This window comes from Zonotrichia leucophrys, chromosome 5 (genome assembly GCF_028769735.1).
Source record: "Zonotrichia leucophrys gambelii isolate GWCS_2022_RI chromosome 5, RI_Zleu_2.0, whole genome shotgun sequence".
In the NCBI taxonomy this organism is placed as follows: domain Eukaryota; kingdom Metazoa; phylum Chordata; class Aves; order Passeriformes; family Passerellidae; genus Zonotrichia; species Zonotrichia leucophrys.
The window spans coordinates 54992-74379 of record NC_088175.1 but is presented as its reverse complement, the minus strand read 5'-3'; the positions used below and the strand labels follow the sequence as shown (position 1 = coordinate 74379).

The window sequence follows — 19388 nt, the reverse complement described above, 5'->3', positions numbered from 1 at the left end:
GTGGGCTGTAGGTTATTAGCAACCAAGGCTAAAAAAAGGTTAGGGAGAGAATATGTTAGCTACCAGGCAAATAGCGTTAAACCTTCAGAAGGCTGATGAATATTCATTGACATGATGGATCAAAATCAAAACACAGCTCCCTGGCAGGTCCTCGGGAGCTGCAGACAGCAGCTTGCATCGTCAGAACAAAGTCCAGCTACACAGCCTCCTCCTCCCCTGCAAATCCTGCAGAAATTGGTTATTCAAGAAGAAAAAGCATCAGCCCCTGGCAATCTGGAGGCTTGTGTTAAGGAGAACAGAAGGGACAAGTTCCACGCCGCATCATATGTTAAGTGTCCTGCTCCCACCTCCTGCTTGTACCTTTGACTGCTAATTAGATCAATAAATTTAAGTCAGATTGTGATCTGATGGTGCCTTCTGGCCTCTACTATTGAGCAGGCCAGAATAAATTAAGCTTAATTGCCCCTGTATGAACAGAGCCAGGGATGATAGGCTGGGAAGGGTCACTGAGGGAACTTGCAGCCAAGCCCAAATCTCAAGACAGGACTGATGGGGCTGAATCATTCCCAAACAACTCTGTTTGCACAGAAACAAGGGTGAAAATGTATTTGTGATGGGTTCAAACTGGAAACCCAGACTGAAGAGAAGGAGGAGAAGGAGCTTAGCTCATGTGTGTGACCAGGACGGATGGAGGCCATCCTGCTCAGTGATACCCAGAGATAGAAGTTTAGTTCTCCCCAGCCCTAAAAAGAAAAGCATCAAGCCTGCATCGCCCTGAGCAGTGTTTAAATGAAATCAGTCATTAGGGGAAAATTGGAGCCTGGTGTCGCTTCCGCCTTTGCTTTAAGGAAAGGAGAGCAGCAATTACCACTTGCATATTCAACAGCCTCCTCAGCAAGCTAAATTAAACTGGAGCAACGAGCTGCCAAAGCCTGTCTGTGACCGATGCCCCAACCAGCTGGTTGGGAGCCAGCACCGGTATTGCAGCACTGCGGTCTGCAGCCTAAAAATACCCAACAAGGGCACAAACACACGCAGAGGAGCAGAGGAGCGCACGCTCCCCTTCACACCCGCCTCCTCCAAACCCACTAAATCCTCAAACATGAATATCAGCTTGTTGTTTTCCTGGCTCCCCTCCCAAAGTGAGGAGGCAAGATCCTGAGTGAGCTGTGTCTCTGAATGTGGAGCTTTATTCCAGGTGGTTTTGATGCAACAGTGCTCACTGACCACCTCTGCCTTGGTGTGCTCACCAAGTTGGGAATTGGTGTCTTCAGCAATTTCAGCATCTTGGGCCATGCCAAGCTCTGCCTGCCTTTACTCTGCCAGAGCTTCAGCACAGCCTGGGATGCTCCCAAACAATGGAAATGTTCCAACTCTTATCCATCACTGTGAAGCTGGCTGGTGATGGTGGCTTCAGCAAGGACTTTAGGAAGACACCACCACTGTCACCAAGTGTTAGAGCCAGGTGACCTGGACCCCTTTTCTCAGACCTTAGCAGGAATTTGGCATTTCACACAGTGCACCCTGTAGTTGTCCCACCCCACCACTGAGCAATGCTTATCCTCCCTCAGGGCTTCTCCCCATGAATTCAATACCCAGGGCAGGGCACAGTCCAAGCCACCTTGCACTATTTCTCTAAATAAACAATTCCAGATTATTTTTCCTCCCATATAAGTCACATCCAGACCTCCACAGCAATAAAAACTGGACACTCCCACAGCATTTTTCAGATCAGCTGTACATTTGCAGCATTCCTTGAGAAGCACCAAAGCCCTTCCCAGGCACATTTTCATTTTTCACCTTACAGACCCAAGACAGTCAGCACCTTCCTTGGCTCCACTCAGTAACCCAACCTCTTCTTGGGTTTGGTTCGGATTGTGAGCCCACCAAAGTATGTTCATGGTGCTATGCTGATCCAAAAGGCAGCTGCACATTTCTCTCAAGAGAGAAAAGTGCTCCTCCATTTCACATTTGCACCAAATGTGAAAATGAAAATGTGCAGTGGTGCATGAAAACACTTTTTACTGAGATGAGGGTCTAAGGATTATTCAATTTTAAAAATATAAGGTTTGACATTGAGCTCTTGCATGAATGAAAAGCTCAGAAATAGGATTGCCTTCCCCTGAGCAGGAATCATCTCCCCTCCAGCACAGAAGCTTAAAGGATCTGAGCCCATTTCCAGCATCTCCACTGTGCTGAGCATGGTGCTGGTATCCCCAGCACAGCTGCTCCTGTTTAAAACAACCAGAATGATTTTTTGGTCACAAAGTCTCATGCTGATTTCCAAACCCCCTTTCTCCACTGTAAAGCTGTTTTCAGGCATAGGCTGTACAGGGGAGCAATGTTTGTATTTGGTGGAAATCAGTGCACGTCATCAGGAGGGGGCAAAAAGCCCAAAATATTCAGCAAAAAGGCTTTAAACTATTGATTGCCTTTTCTCCACCCATCTACTCTGAGAACAGCAGCCCAAAAGGGATGGGAACAGGACCCTTTCCATGATGCAGCTGCCAGGAGGAGCCTGACTCATCACCAGTGCATCACAAGAGCTCTGATTCTCAGCACAAGCAAATCTCAAGGACTCCCGTTTCATGTATTTATAAATACACCTGCCAAATCCTGAATTACCCTGATCCTCTTTCCCCATCCCAGAAATCCTATTATACTCTATGATCCCAACAAAATGAGTGTTTTGTGTCTCCATACCTTGCCTGGGCTCCCTGGTACCTGAAGGCCATCAGCACCCTGCCCCTGATGCCATGAGGAGATGGCTGCTCTGCTCACTCCAGCAAAGCCCCATCTGCCAGCATCATCAAAAACCCAGTGCTTGCCTAAAATGTGTCACCTCCTCTTTCTATTTTTACCATTTGTTGTGGCATTTGTCACATCCTGAAACACACATCTGGGCCTGCTGTCTCTCAAGAAAACATTTCACTCAGCTCAAGGGCAGATGAGCTTTGGGGGCTTCATGGCCACATCCAGCAAGAAAAATTAGACCAATTTTATTACAGAGCCAGTGAGGGAAAGACATAGCTCAATGAATTTGTAACACTCCAGAAAAGCCCTCCTTTTTCCACTTTACACCTAACAAAGGTGCTGGGAGAGAGGTTTTTTTTGTTTGTGACTGCATGGGACTCCCACCTGGAGGTGTTGACGCTATTCAGGGAAAAGAGCAACAACCTCCAGGGTGCAGTGAGAGTGCCATGGCCTGGCCCGCCTGTCACCCCTCCAGCACATGAGTGAGGTCCCTGCCAAGGGAAGCACACACACTGCTGGCTCTGTAATCTACTTTTCAGAGGGAAGAGTGTGGAGCACAGCAGGGTGAGACGGGATCTGTCTTAACACTCTCCAGCTGAAATCAATCCTTGCTCCCTTTGCCAAGCCAGTCAAAGTCTGGAGCAGGGGATGGCTGATGGTGAGCTGCAGGATGTCCATAGAAGTTGTGATAGATGAGCAATGCAATGATTGACTCCCACAATTAATGGACAAATATCATGCATATAGGTTAAAAAAGTTTTATAGATTTATAGGTATGTTGTACTGCCTCACGTGGTTATCAAGGGACAGCTGGGAGGGCTCACTTGTCACTGTGGTGACATCTGACCTCCAGTCAGGATCTCCACCACTGGACAGTGAAGAAGGTGTTGATGGACAGAACTTTGGGAAGGGTTAAAAGGAAAAAAAACATTGTGAGGGGGCTGAGCACATGGCAGGAAAAATCTTTTGCTCCCAGCACCGTACCCTTTTTTCTTTATTCAGTCTTCTGTTGTATTTTTATAAGGTTTAATAAACCTTCCTAAACTATGAAAAGTGAGTAGCCATTTCTCATACAGGCCATGGAGACAAGCCTGGATCCAAGGAGAAGCTGAGGAATTGCAGCATCCATCAGGAGCTGGGCCAGGGAATCCCACACAGCCCCTGTGGTGCACGGCTCGGTGCACACATTAATCCAACCAGGAAAGATGCTGCTGCAGCAAAACTCTGTTTGGTTTTTGAGGATTAAAAAACCAAACCTTGCTGGAAGTTTCCCAGCCATCTAGATGGTGAGCAGCACAGTAACACAAGAGATGACAAGTGCTCCACTAAAAGGGTAAATTTCATCAGTGACAAACTGAGATCCTCCAAACCACTACAGATCTTACAGGAGCCCCAGCAGATCAGCTCAGGCAAATACCATTTATTTCAGGAACAAGGACAACAACATGGAGCCACAGACAAGACCCAGTTTGCAAACCTATATAAATATATATATTTCTTGATATTCACTAGGGTGAATGAATGACCCAATTTTACAGACGCACACATTCCATTTTCCCAGAAACCAGGCGGATTCGTGGTCCTCCTTTCACAGAATCAAACCAAAAAAGTGGGGTGGGCTGGCACTGGTGGGAGGAAGAAACAGTTCTCAAGTCACACAGCACTCCTTTATCTGTTCCCCATGATTTGCACCCTGAAACCCAGGCACAACAACACTTATCCAAGCCCAAGAGACTTTCCCAGAAGGCAGAGCTGGAAGAGCATCCAGGAAAGATGCTGGGGCATTCCCCTGACCTCCCTGTGTCCCAGCCAAGTTCTAAAAGGCAACACAGGAAAAAAAAAAACCAAAAAAAAAAAAAACCAAACCCCCCCCCCCAAAAAAAAAAAAAAAAAAAAAACCCAAAAACCCAAAAAAAAGAACAAAACCACTTTTGTTTTGGGGCAGCAGCTGTCAGTGCTGCATTGTGCTGGGGCTCAGAGGGGCAGACACAACCCTTTCAGAGCTGGGGTTACCTGCAGGGAGGAATTTGCACCCACCCAAGGCTCTCCTGAAAGCCTGAAGCCTTGCAGGGAAGATCTCCCAGAATTTCTCCTGTGCCATTTGAACCTGGTCTCTCAGGGTGTATCTGGGCTGGGTGATGCCCAGCCTTGTCCAGGCAGCCCTCAAAGACAAAACCAGTAAAAGAGAGGCATTCAAGACCCTTTGGGCAGCTCAGGGGGCTCCCACAGCCTCACTGAGCATCCTGGGGGGAGAATCCTCTTCCATCCTCCATCCCTATCACCGAGCACAAGGATCAATCCAGCCCCATTCCATCTCCACAGCTGGTTTTGGCCCCAGCTGGGAGAAAACTGCTCATTCAAAGCACAGCACACCTCCAGACTGTGCTAAAACCAGCTGTAAAGCCCAGCCTTGCACTGATTTCCACCAGATATCACAAGTTCTGACTACTCCCTTTGACAATGCAAATGCTGTTAATACAAACTGAGCAGCCTGGCAAGAGAAAGAGGAGCTGCATTTCCCACTGGAGGAGGAGATTTGTTTGCCCAATTAGCCTTTTCCTGGAGAACAACAGTTCAATCAACAGCCTTCCTTTATTTTAATTCTTCCCCTTTTTTTCATCCCTGCTCCTCCAATGAATATTTGGGCTGTGCCTGTGATTTATTGTATGCAAACCCTCAAATGCTGAGCTTTCCATTTCACTGCTCCCCATTTCAGCAGTGATCCCTGGGGTGACACTCGCTGAAGGCAGGCAGGGTTTTTTTTCCTCTTTTAAATCCTCTAAATTTGGCTGCACAAAGTGGAGCTTCCAAGTTTCTCACAGCAGATGCTTCCAGTCCATCACCAGAACAACATCTGCCATGGGGCCACCACCAGGACAAGGCAGCAAGGAGCTGCTGGCTGAGTCCCAGAGGGCTTTTTTGGGTGGTGTTTGGAGTTTTTTAGCATTATCTGTGCTTAAGGTGAGGCTACTGGAACCACAGGTGTGTGATGGTGTTCACAGGGGTTTGAAGATGAGGGAAGAGATGAGGATCTGACTCCATGTTTCAGAAGGCTTGATTTATTATTTTATGATATATATTACATTAAAAGTATACTAAAAGAATGGAAGAAAGGATTTCATCAGAAGGCTAGCTAAAAATAGAATAGCAAAGAATGATAACAAAGGCTTGTGGCTCAGGCTGTCTGAGCCAGCAGACTGTGATTGGCCATTAATTAGAAACAACCACATGAGACCAATCACAGATGCACCTGTTGCATTCCACAGCAGCAAATAATTAATGTTTACATTTTGTTCCTGAGGCTTCTCAGCTTCTCAGGAGGAAAAATCCCAACGAAAGGATTCTTCATAAAAGCTGTCTGTGACACAGGTGTTGAGGCATTTTGTGGTGTGGAGCAAGCTGGTTGCTTTCTCTCTCAAAATGGAAACTGGATGAAGGCTGCTGTAAGTAGGAGTCCTTCCCAGCAGGGACCCTGATGGCTAAATATCATTAAACTTCAAGATACCATTAAATTCAGAGTACTGAAGGTGCCCAGAGCAAACAAAACACACTTGTCAGATCTCCCAGCTGGCCTACCCATCTGCAATGCTGATTTTCTTTTAAAGGTTTTTAAATTCTGATGTTAATCCAGAGTGATTTTTCTCCCCTTAAGTACAAACTTGGGGTTGAGAATTCCTTGATAAATATGTCTAATGGCAGAAAAGGCCCTCTGGCCACTTTTCCTCCCAGTGTGACACTAATACCTCCCTGTGCTCCAGGAGATGAACACCAAAAAACAAAGCATGTGAGTTCAGAGCAGGCACAACGTGATCCCAACAGCTCCCACCCAGCCTGGGAAAAAACAGCAACTTTTATCACATTTCACTGAAATACTGTTGGTATTTAAATGAAAAAAAAAAAAAATCAGGCTAGCACAGCAAGTGAAATTAATTGGAAGGCTTGGTCAGACTTATTTCATGTGGCTACAACACAAAATGTAGCTTATGGCAAACGCTTTGACCAGGATGGATCTGCAGCATCCTGAGGCACAGGGCAGCAGGACTTGATTTTCCACCAGGACAGCTGCTCCAATCCACCACCTGCAATTCACAGGACCTCTCTTAATGGGAACACGTGGTTTTAATTGCCTAATTATCCAGCTTCTGACAGAGGGGAGGGAGCCTTCCCCACATGGCTGCTGGGGATGGACCAAAGGAAAGCTGCTCTTCTCCTGCTGGAGCATCCAGAGGGAAATGTCAGCCCAGTGGAGGTCCCAAGGGGATGCATTTAAAAATCAATAGAGGCTATTTTAATGCTTAATCCAGGGAAGTATCAGCATCAGCAGTGTCAATACAAACTGAATTTAAACACACTGAGTACATGCACAGGATTGTTAGTTTTTCCTCTGCGCATTGATTGAACCAAATCTGGTTTTTCCCCAGAGAGTCTGAAGTCCAAACAAGGCATGCACAGCATCTCCAGTGCTTCAGGCAGCTTCATCTCTATGTACTGCTCAAAAAATGAGCTCTCCACCCATCCTGAGCAAACATTTCAGTGAGGAAACCCTCTGGAGGGGCAATATCACAGCTACAGTGGTCACATCCCTGCCAGGGCTACATATGGGAGTGGATTTCTCTTCTTTGCAGGTTTTCACACTGCACCTGGTAAAAATTGCAGCACAAGCTTCCCACCCCTGTAATACATAAATATCCCTGTAGATAATAAATAAATACCCCTGTAGATATTTATACAACCATCTCCCTTTCCATTAAAAAAAAATTGCAAATAACCCTTTTGAAAAAGTGACCCAAGGGGCTCCTGAGAGGCTCAGACACCCTGAGAGAACACAAATATGTTTGATTTTTTTTAAATTTAATTGCATCTGCAGCAGGAGGGCAGAGTGGGTGTTGATATATCTGGGACTCACCACATTTCAGAAGTGCCCATGAGCACAGATGCAGCTTCCCCAAGGCCACTGCAGGGTTGGTGGAGGCTCAGAGTGACACAGTGCAGAGTTATGTCCTCTCAGGGTGTCTGAGCCTCTCAGGAGCCCCTTGGGTCACTTTTTCATGTTGGTTATTTGCAATTTCTAGGCTTTTTTTTTAATGGAAAGGGAGATGGTTGTATAAAGCAGCACCAAACTCTGACACCCACCCACTGCTCTCTGCAGAGATGCTCCCACACCTCCATTTCACCCCTCTCACCTTCCCTAAACCAGCCCTGCCCTTTCCCAAGCTGGTTGTGGCTGGAATGCTTGGATTTCTTTGAGAAAGAAAAAAAGGAAACAAAGAGGGAGGGGAAAAAAAAAAACCAACACTGCAAAGGATTCCAGTTTTGGTGGAAACCAAACTGGAAAGAAGCATTGACGAACTCTGACACCCACCCAGTGCTCTCTGCAGAGATGCACCCACCCCTCTTACCTTCCCCACACCAGCCCTGCCCCTTCCCAAGCTGGTTGTGGCTGGAATGCTTCATTTTCTTTGGGTTTGTGCTGTAAACTGTGTTGCTAACTCAGAGATGTTTGCGTTAGCTCTGCAGGGCTGGCACAGAGTCAGGGTCTCTGATCCTCACTCCACCAGAGAGGAGGCTGGGGGTGCCCCAGGAGCTGGGAGGGGACACAGCCAGGACAGATGACCCCAAGTGACCAAAGGGGGGTCACTATCTAGAGGGGTATTTATTTATTTATTTATTTATTTATTTATTCCAGAGCAGCTGGAGTCATGCTCAGCATTTAAATCTTGGAGTGATGGCATTTGAACCCATCAGCACCAGTCTGGGTTCACCCACAATGCAAACCCATGGAGAACTTCACACTTTAAAGAGGTGAGTCCTGGGCATGGTGGGTCCTGCAGAGCTCTCCACACCTGGGAAAGGCTTCAGGGGATCAGTGACTGGTGGGATTCCTCCAAAGCTCCCCTCCTGTCATGGTTTCAGGGCAATGCATTTGACTGATACCAGGTGAGGGAATTCCAGCGAGGGAATTCATCCCCAACACCCTGAAACATTCTCCCATTCCTTCAGCAGCTCTGGGAACACCTCTATCAGCAAAAGTGGCAATGGAATTGGCTGATAGAGGCCACTCAGGGGGGCAGCTCTGCCTTCACCAGAATGTCAGGTCTTCCAACACAGCCCAGACAACACCATGGATAACAAAGTGGGGCCCAAAAAAACCAACCAGGACTGAAACACATGGTTCCATTTCAAACCCTCTCTTAGAACACACAGACTGCAGATTTGCTGCCCAGACACTGCCCTAAACATTGAAAAATATTTTCCTCCCTTGTCTGACCTCTGCATCCCATTGCCCCAAACCATCACTGGATGGCCTAAACAGGGTAATGACAGACAACAAGAGACTGACCCTCAGATCATGCACAATCTTCTGACTGGCCACAGGGGAAGGGAATTAAATGGCTTTTGGATAACAAATCTTTGCAGCATTTTCCAGCACAAGACTAGTAACATTGAAGTGAAAGCTTGAAGAAGCTGCAAATTGGATTTAGGTACCTGAAAATTCCAGATTCACTCCACTACTGCCAGAGTTGTCACGGGAAGACAGAAAGCACCCTGAAATAATTGCCTCTCCAGGCAAAAACTTTCCAAATGCCCTCAAAATGCAGATTTGTGGAGCTGGGAAGAGCTACCCATCCCCATGGGCTGCAACATGAGCTGTAAGAGCAGGCAGAGAGGAGAAAAAGCATCTTCCAGGCAATCACAGGCATTTTTTTTCCCAGCTTAGTGAGAAGAACAACCCATGCATCAACAGGAGCACTTGACACATGCCAGCCTTTCTAAATTCACTTTCAGGAGATTTACCAACACGTCCTATGGAAAAGGAGAAAAGGAATGTGTGCTATGCAAATCCAGCCTCAGACTGCTCCCTGCCTAATCTAGCTTTAGATTCAAATGCTTATTACCATGGCTTCTAATCGGGTCATGTGTAATAGACAGGTTTCCTTTGGGCTCCCAGCACTTCAGCTGTGTTCTTACCAAGGCACTGAATGGAGAAAGAAAAGAGGAAACAAAGAGGGGAAGAAAAAAACCAAACCCCAACACTGCAAAGAATTCTGGTGTTGGTGGAAACCAGGCCTGGAAAGAAGCATTGACACCTACCAGTAAAAGCCAGGCTGATATGCAAACATTTGGCAGCTCACCAAGAACACACTGAATGTCAGATCCTGTTTGCACCCCATCACAGCCCTGCAGGGAAGTGCTGGTGGCTGCTCTTTGCTTCCAGGGTCTCTCCCTTCCCCCTAAGACAAGGTGATGAAATGATCCCACACCCACACAGGACCCACATACAGCAGCACCATGTCACAAACATCTTTTATGGAAAATCCTTTCCTTAGGATTTTTCCTCCTGAGGAGCTGAGAAGCCTCAGGAACAAAATGTAAGCATTGATTATCTGCTGCTGTGGAATGCAACAGATGGATCTTTGATTAGCCCATGTTGGTTGTTTTTAATTAATGGCCAATCACAGTGAGCTGGTTTGGACAGAGAGCCCGAGCCACAAACCTTTGTTATCATTCTTGCTATTCTATTCTTAGCTAGCCTTCTGATGAAATCCTTTCTTCTATTCTTTTAGTATAGTTTTAATATAATATATATATATCATAAAACAATAAATCAAGCCTCCTGAAACATGGAGTCAGATCTTCATCTCTTCCCTCATCCTAAGACCCCTGTGAACACAGTCACACATGGAAATGCTGCTCCCAGTTTCTGAAGGCCCTACAAAACAGTGCTGACCCTGTTATGCTACCAAAACTACATTTGGTGGGGTGAGCAGCACTAGGAATACCAGCATGAATGGAAATATTTCCTCCTGTGACTCTCAGCAACACAAGCCACTTTTAGAGTGAGGCAGCAGGATGAACTCACATTTATTAGACACCAGAGGATTCACTGAGGTGAACATCCCCCCTGGTAACACCTACATGTCTGCACAGAGACCTGCAGCGTGGGCTCTCTGCTGTCTCATAATGTGGCAAATCCAACTAAAGCACTCTTTTATGGCTGGGATGTTCATAACATTTATGTGTGCTCCCTGGTGTCTAGTGCAGGCTGAGGTTTCACTGCATTCCTTAATAAAAAACCTCCCTAACACCCTTCTAACTAACTCGATGGCTGTTTTGACCAAAACTGCAACAGCCCCACACAAATTTGAGATGAAAAACCAAACTGAAAGAAAGGACAAAACCAGGAAATGAACTTAATGAATTGTCAGTGATGGAAGGAGGATCAGATGGACAGACTGACTTTAAAGCTTCCCTTCATTAGGAAATTAGAAAAATCATGGGTTAACTTTCAACAATGAATGTTATTACCAAGCAGAGTGAGGCAGCTGATATTCTGCCACGCAGGCACATGTTTCTCTGTGCTTCACCATTTACTGAATTAATAATCAAATGCTTTGAAAAGAGAAGGAAAAAAAACCCAGAGAAACAGGAGGCTGCAGCTCTCAGTGTTCCTTCTCATCAACCGGCTCAAAGCCCAAGCCAGATTTACCAGTGCCTGCATTGCTGCTCTCCCTCCAGCCCCTCCCCAGCTCACAGCTGCACCTGGAACTGGTCTGGGGGACTTTCTTCCTTGCTCTTGTAGCCAAAACAACCAGCAGGGATGGTTAAACCAGGTGGACAGAGCCCTGTTTCCATCCAGCCTGGCCTGGGGCACAGAAGGTGGAAATTTTGTGAGACTCCTTGCCTGAGGACACAGATGGAGGATCTTATGCAGGAGCCTTTTCCAGCACCAAAGGAGCCAGGCAAACAGCATTTACCAGGTCATAGGTACTAAATAGCCCAGCAAAGTCATGCTCACTTGTGAAGCAAGAAAGAAAAACTCACATTCCTGTATTTACAGCCATTTACAGAAGTGTCCAGGACACAGTCATTCCCAGTGATGACTCTGAGGAAGCCCAAGTGAAGAGATCCATGGCACAGGGACTCATGGATAGCTCACACACAAGTGAAAAAATATTTCGAAGCCTCAGAAGCTGCACTGCTGGAGCTGTGGATAATACTCAGGCAGAGAGCATGGCTTGCTTGTGATAAGCCAGGATGACAACCCAGTGGAAATGTAAAAATAATTTAATGAATAAGTATATTTAGATTTATAATCCCACAGCAGCTTTATTTATAGAGATGCCAATCACTTTTACACAGATATAAAATTGGCTGGCAGAATGCCTCAGACTATATCCAGAAACCCATCTGTAACAAATCTAAGCTGTGATATCCCTGCATACACTTGGCCAAACAATAACGCTGATGCCAGTCATCCTCACTGTGAATGTGCAGATGGGCCAAGGGGGGCTTGCCAAGCCTTCCCCACAGCCAGAAATGGGTGAATTCCCCTATCACCTACTGGAAACTGGTTGGGAAAAGGACCAGGTGAAGGAAAACCAGTCTCCATGTGGGCTGTGTGGATTGCAACACCAACACACTGCTGGCTGGAGAACAAGCCTGCATCCAGCTGGCTGCAGGTGAATCTCCTTCAGAACCTTCCATCACTGAAGTGGGGAGCTGAAAGCAAGGTGAAAAACCCTATGGAGCTCTGCAGCACCTTTAAAAGGTTGGGGCATTAAAGTAGGGCTCTTGGGTATGGTTTTTTTTTTTTTTGGATTCATCATTCAAAGACACAAAGGTGGGACAGAGGGAGATGAAGGAGAAATTAACTGAAATTAACTGAAAGTCATCACTTGGCTCAGTCTCAAAGCAGATGAGGATTTCTGGTGATCCTTGCCCAGGATCTTACAGCTTTATCTAAGCCTGCAGATGTCAAGGGGAGAGGCTGCTGTGGATTTCCACAGGGCTGGTGACCACCTGGAAAACTGAAAAGTCACAACTAATTCACAAGAAACAAAGAAAAACCTGCTCCTCATCCCAGTGGGACTTCTGGGGACTTGCTGTCTCAGAAATGGGGTAAACTAGGGATGGCTCCATGTCAAATACAGACTGTGGGTAACTGCAATTCATCCATAAGGGTTTCAGTATATTGGCAAATGCCAAGGTGGAAAAGGTTACCCTGGAATATTACTTTGAATAGCTCTGGGAACAAACCCAGCATTAATTTTCAACACTTATTCAGCAAATGATTTGAATAAACTGAGGAAGGCTCGTGCACACATTCTGACAGCATTATTTGGTAGATTTTTGCCTCTGCTCCTGAGACAATTTATGACAAAACAACTCCCAGCAAAGACATTCACTTTCCAGACCAATGAGCGTATTCAGCTACCCTTGGGGACAAGGTAACCTCTCAAGATCCCTTCCAGCACAATTTTAGTGCCATTTTACACCACAAACTATTTTCACACTGGCATTTGCTCTGATTTATCCCTGGAAATAAGTCTATCCAAAAGAAAAACTGGTGGAAAGAAAAAAACAGAAACCCTACAGCACTTTTCTCGCTCAAGGACAAAGCAAAGTAAAACAACCAAGCACAGAGCTAAGGCATCCTCGATCCAAATGTTTTCCAAAACATTTCCAAATGTTCCTCAAAGCTTCCAGATGAAGCTTTCATAACCAGGCTGCAACCCCTCCAAAGCCTGGGGCATTAAGCCTGGCATCATGGTGTGCTGCAGCAGAGACACCAAGGAAATGGCTGGGGGTGACTTTGCCAATGACACACCTGCCAAAACACACCCCAGAGCCCTGCACACAAAACACAGAGTTTCAAAGGAAAACTACCTCTGCTTCCTCCACAGGGCATATTCCAGTGTGACAGAGGAGCTGTGTGGGCTTTCAGGAGGAGTCAGTCCCTCTGTACTGAGCACTGGTGAGGCCACAGCTCAAGTGTTGTGTCTAGCTCTGGGCCACTCACAACAAGAAGGACATTGAGGTGTCCAGAGAAGGGAAAGGAGATGGAGAGGGTCTGGAGAACACATCTGATAAGGATCAGCTGGGGGAATCAGCCTGGAGAACAGGAGGCTCAGTGGGGCCCTTCTCACTCTGTAACTCCCTGACAGGAGGGTGCAGCCAGGTGGGGCTCAGGCTCAGCTCCCAGGGAAAAGGGACAGGACAAAAGGACGTGGCCTCAGGCTATGTCAGGACAGGATCAGGCTGGACATCAGGAAGAGTTCCTTCACTCAAAGGGTTGTTAAGCATTGGGACAGAGTGCCCAGGGCAGTGGTGGAGTCACCATCCCTGGAGGTGTTCAAGAAACAACAGCACATGGCACTCAGTGCTGTGGTTTGGTTGACGAGGTGGTGTTTGATCAAAGACTGGACTCAGTGATCTTGGAGGGCTTATCCAACTTTAATGGTTCTATAAACACATGTGGCCAGATGTCCTCACCTTCTCAGCAGGCTTTTGAGTTTATTCCAAGCAAATTAGGAAGATCCTTCCCTGCCTCTTTTTTGGAATTACAAAAAGATATAAGTAATAAAAGAATTCAGTAAAATAATAAAAAAAAAACTTGAGAACCTACTTATGGAATGGTAAGGAGAGGAAATTGTATATTTTCTACACTCAAGCTAAAAATGCTGAAGTTCTGTCCACACATCATCAAAGATGGATGTTTATGGTTATTTACACAGAGGAAACTCAGCTGTCGGAGATGCTGGTCTGAGCAGTGACCACAGGCACAGCAACCAAAGGATGAGCACTGAGGTGTCAGCAGGGCTCAGCTGCAGGGACTGACCCCTCTGGCACACAGCTGGTGCCCATCCTCATCCCACTGCTGACATCCCAAACTTCCATTGGAAACAGCAGCGCCTGCAAAGCAGGGTCTGAGCCCTTCAAAGCCCAAAGCTCATTTCCACCTCTTCCAACATGCTCCTGGACACAATCAGAGCCCCTCCTACCAACTGTACATGGGCTTTTGTAGAGTAGGAAAAAAAAAAACAAAGAGCCTTTCTTGAGGATGATAAAGTCTAGACACTACAATATATTTTCCAGCTGATGCAGCAAACCCAAAAAGCCCTGCCTTGATCTCGGACTGTCACGATCAAAGCCATCATCCCATCCAGAGCCCTTCTGAAACTTTAGCTTCCAAATGTGCAAGTTATTTTTAAAATCTAAACCAGGCCAAGCCTCTTGTTTGGAGTTTTATGAGGAAAACGGGGTGTGCTCCTCCCAAAGCTCCCCCCAGCACGTCTGGGAATGGCTGGTGGGCACATGGTGGAGGAGCAGAACAGGCAGGCAGCCCCATGGCTGGGGACACCTCAGTGGCACCTGGTGGCCACCATCTCCTTGCATGGGGGGACACAGCTGAACCCCCCAAGGTGTGGGGAATATTCCCCATCCTTGACTGAGACAGTTTTTTGGAGACCAAACATGGTTTGCATCCCCATCCTCAGGATTTGTGCCTGCCTTTGGCACCCTTCATCACTGAGCGTGTTACTCTGGAGACAAAGAAAAATAAATATCTTGAGATACTTTCATTTTCTACAGAAATTAAATAAAACTAAGGAATTTCCTTTACTAGGAATTTCCTTTACCAAGTAGCAGGATGATCAAGTGCACAAATAACATCCAGCTCTGCACCAAGGTAGAACCAGGGAAATAAGGTACTTAAAATCATTCTCCAGGCTCTTGGAGCAGGTTTTCAGCTGGCTGAAAGGAAAGAAAAAATACACAGTCCTGCAAATGAACAGGAAAGCCAAAGGGGCATCAACTTCTGCCTTCAGTGGGATGCTTAAGGAGGGATGGTGGAAGACCAGTGAGCTCATCCCAGAGCAGCTGGTGCTGTGTGATGAGCACAGAGCTCCTGGCATGCTGTGGCCTCTGTGGGAGAGGGAACCTGTGGTCAGTCCCAATCACCAAAGCTCAGTGTCCAGACTGGAAGAAAAAACAAGGGATGGATGGTCTGGAATGATGAGGAGCTTGGAGAGAACTTTGAAAAGCTTTTGGAAAGCAGGTGACCACCAAGCTTCCCCTCCCACATCCTAAGGTTGACTTCTGGGGATATTCTTCAGAGATGGAGACAGGAGGTGGCTGACACTGCAGGAAGAAGAGAGCAACACAGAGCATTCAAATGCTCCAAAGCTATTTAAAATCCAAATGAGACTCCCTAGTGAGCACTTAATTTAGCTAAGCAACTTCCAAAGCATCAGGCAAATGAGCCACATCATCTCCTCTTCCTCCCAGCATCCTCTCCATCGTCTATCATCTCCCTTTCCCTCCATGCTTCCAGCAGCCCTGCTTCTCCTCCCCAGCTCTCCCTGTGCCCAAACCCAGCAGATCTGTGAAAGGCCCAGTGAAACAGGCAGGCACACAGGGGTGGGATGGGGATTAGAGACCTGCCAGCCCTCCAGCAGCCCTCCCTGTGCCAGGCAGGAGCACTGGCTGTGCTGCACATCACACACTCCCAGTGCTTCAGGAGGTGTTGTCTGAGCTGCCACCAGCTTTCCAGCTGGGCAAACATCAAGGAACAAATCAGGCTGACAGGCTTTCTTAGGAGTATTTCCATCAAGCAGGACTTTTCCCACTCCACACACACCGGAGCAGACAGAGCAAAGGGCATCAGCAACACGCTGCTGGCTGTGACAGCCTCACATCACTCCCAGAGGGGACAGGGGATTTACCAGGGGATCTGTCTCTCCAAATTGTTACTCTGGAGCTGGGACAGGATGTGGGATCATGCCCAGCTTCAGCTCTGCCACAGCAGAGTCCAACACATCCCCATCACTTGTCTCTACTCTTCCCAACAAACGCAGAGAGAAGATGGACTTCAACCTCAACCTGCACACAAACAATTCTCCCTGAAGCCACCAAAGCCCTGCAGATGCCTTTGGTCCCACCTTGTCCCCTTCAGGCCCCTTCCCTTTCAAGAGCTTCTCCCAGGAAGAACAAAGCCCAGCTGCACACCTGTATTTCTAGGAAAGGCTAACACAAAGCTACCATCCTCAAAAAATTATGCTCCCTCTCACACAGGGAAGCAGAGAAACTGATGGCAAAGGCTGCTTCTGGATTTAGAAGTATCTAAATCCACCAGGGAAGCAGCATGCACCCCAAACCCTCACTCCCAGGGTTTGCACATGATAAATGAGGCAGCAAAGACAGCTGATAAGGCAGCACCTCAGAACCCAACCTCTACCACACTAGCTCAGGCAGAAAGAGAAGCCAAATGGAAGAAAGCAAACTGTCCAGCTCCATACTGCCATCAGAACAGGGCCACTCATCTGCTCTTGGTGACAAACACTGAAGGGAAAACATCCCACAATTCACTCAGGTTCCAGGCACAAACCAGGGCTGGTTCAGCATCTCACTGCTCTCTCCCTGTGAGGCTCCCCTGCCATCCCTCCCTCCTCTGCAGTGACTTCCTGAGCTTTTCTCATCTCCTGTGCTAGAGATGGGAAATGTGTGCATTAACAGCCCCCCTCCCCAATCCAAACATGGCAAACAGGCTGACAAACAGCTAATTCCCAATCCTGCCAAACTTACAGTGGTGACTTATGTCCATCCACATAGAGCTGTGATTTTTTATAAGGGATACCAGTGGGTTAAGGAGTCAAAGCCATAACTGTATGAGTGAAAGCAAAAGCCTTTCATTCCTGTAAGGTCTATTTTTCCCCCCTGCTCCTGAAATGACAGGGAGCAACACAGCTCCTGCCAGTTTAGTGGGGTCAAGGCTTGGCTGGGAGCAGCCTCATTAAACTGGCTGGCTGTTCAGTGCCAGCCCAAACACTCAGTCCTCTGATCCCCACATGACGGGCTGGGAACCACCACAGGCAGCTCACAATTAAACCCGTGACAATCAGGAAAAATCCGTACAGCTCCCCCCCCCCAAGCTGAATCCACCAACACCATCCCCACCCTCCCTGCTTTCATTTATTTATTTATTTGTTTACTTACATAAGCCTCATGGCAGATAACTTGGAGGAAATCGGATGCTTTAATGATTAAGCCACACTTAGGCAGCCCTCTGGGAGATAAATACACCCTTTGGTAACCCTGCAACAGAAACAGAAGGTACAAACAGACAGTAACTAATTATTCTGATTAAATCTTGGAAGACCTGAAATTCCCGACTGCAGCAGAACAAAGCCAGCGTGTGCTGCTCATAAAAAAAAAAATAAAAAATAAAAAGTCACACCCTTTTTTTTGAAAGAATTCACCCAAATAAACCTCGAGTGCTTCTGTGCTGTGTTTGTTTGTGTGTTTTGTTTCTTAAGGTCTAGGCAGCTGATAGGAAATCTCTGCCATACCCTGGAGGGATCCCGACGCCTTCAGCTAAAATTAGACTTCAAGGGAAGGGGGAAGGCGGCGTCTCCAACCCACCACGCACTCCAGGAGAGGAGTGTGGGGGTTTCTCCTCCTTTCCCATCGAAACCAAACACAGAGGGCTTTGGGGATGAAAAGAAGGTAAGGAAAATAAACAAATAAGGTGCACTCTGAAGGAGAAAGGCTGGGACAGCGGGTCTGCCCCACTGCTAGGTGTGGGCAGGTGGGGAGGCAGCTGAGTCACCAGGAATGGGCAGGATGCAATGGGATGCTCAATGCAGCACTGAGAGGAGCTTGCAAAGCCCACCAGCATCCCATCCACCAGTGTGGATATGGAGAAAGGCATCTGTTTTATTGGTGCCCAAGGCAGCCATGCCAGGAGCCTGTTACAGCCAATGCTGCAGAGCAGGACGAGGGGATGTGCTCAGCAGACGTTCCTGTGCTCTCCTTGCCTTGCAGGAAAACCAGAATTCCCCTCCACCCCTCCCCAGCACACTAAATGCCAGTGGAGCTCAGGGGAATATTTAATCTCAAACCTCAGCAATCAATCAGTTCACCCTCATGCATGAGAAAGAGTCACAGCGGTAAGCACCAAATCCCATTTCCATCCAGCAATAGGATGCTTTAATTATGCACAAAACACTTCCCTTTTAACATAAATCCTGAAGAGATCCAGGCAGCCCCCAGGTTATGGGTGGGGAAGGACATGGTGATGGGGAAGGGGTGGAAGAAAGGGAGGAGAAGCCATTATGGCAATTATTTAAAATGACAACATTCTATAGCTGCTCCATTGTTTGACCTTGTGTTTGCTGTCCCAGGGGATGTGCAACAAGCCCAACATGAAGCCCCTACAGCTTCCAGAAGCTGCATCTGCTTCTTTCCAACACACCAGCAAGCATGTGGGAAAGAGGGCATGGAAAATGCAGGATGGGCACACTTGGAATGGACTGCCCAGGCTGTGTGACACAAATCACAGCAACACAGCCTCTCCACTGGTGCTGCCAGACTTACCCCAAAGCCTGCTCACTTCTAAAGGAGCCTTCCTAGCTGGGTCTGAGCAGGTTTGGGATCACTCCCTGTTATTTCCAAGTGCAAGAACCATCAGGACCATCATACAGCTGCCAGTGCAACAGGTAGGCAGCTGTAAAATTCATCCCTCCTTTGCCCAACCAGACCAGTCCTGAGGAGCCCAGCTCACAAACGGCCATGCTGAAATATACACATATTGTTTTTAAATATAAACACATGCACAGACTTTTCTAATGTATAGGAACAAAAGAGGGGACACCCTGCTGAAACCCCATGTGCAGCTGCAGTGCTCTCACAGTGCTGGAGGAAATGAGAAGCAGAGAGCAGGCACACACCCGCTTGCCACGGCGTGTTTTGGCTCTGGGAACGTTTCTGGATCCTCCAGCTTGAGCTCTGACCTCCAAGAGATGTAAAATGGTTTCAGAGCTGCTCTGGAGGAGAAGTGGAGGGGTCCCTGGGGG

The 19388-nt window shown here is 47.3% G+C and overlaps 1 protein-coding gene across 2 annotated transcripts in view; it reads right to left on the bottom strand.

The window, feature by feature from the left end:
- Positions 1-19388, bottom strand: part of DAAM1 (dishevelled associated activator of morphogenesis 1) — a 96068-nt gene that overhangs the window by 58997 nt on the left and 17683 nt on the right. For both annotated transcript variants that reach the window (XM_064713897.1, XM_064713898.1), the window contains exon 2: positions 17530-17628. The gene's annotated coding sequence lies outside the window, so the exon portion shown is untranslated. The remainder of the gene's footprint in view (positions 1-17529; positions 17629-19388) is intronic.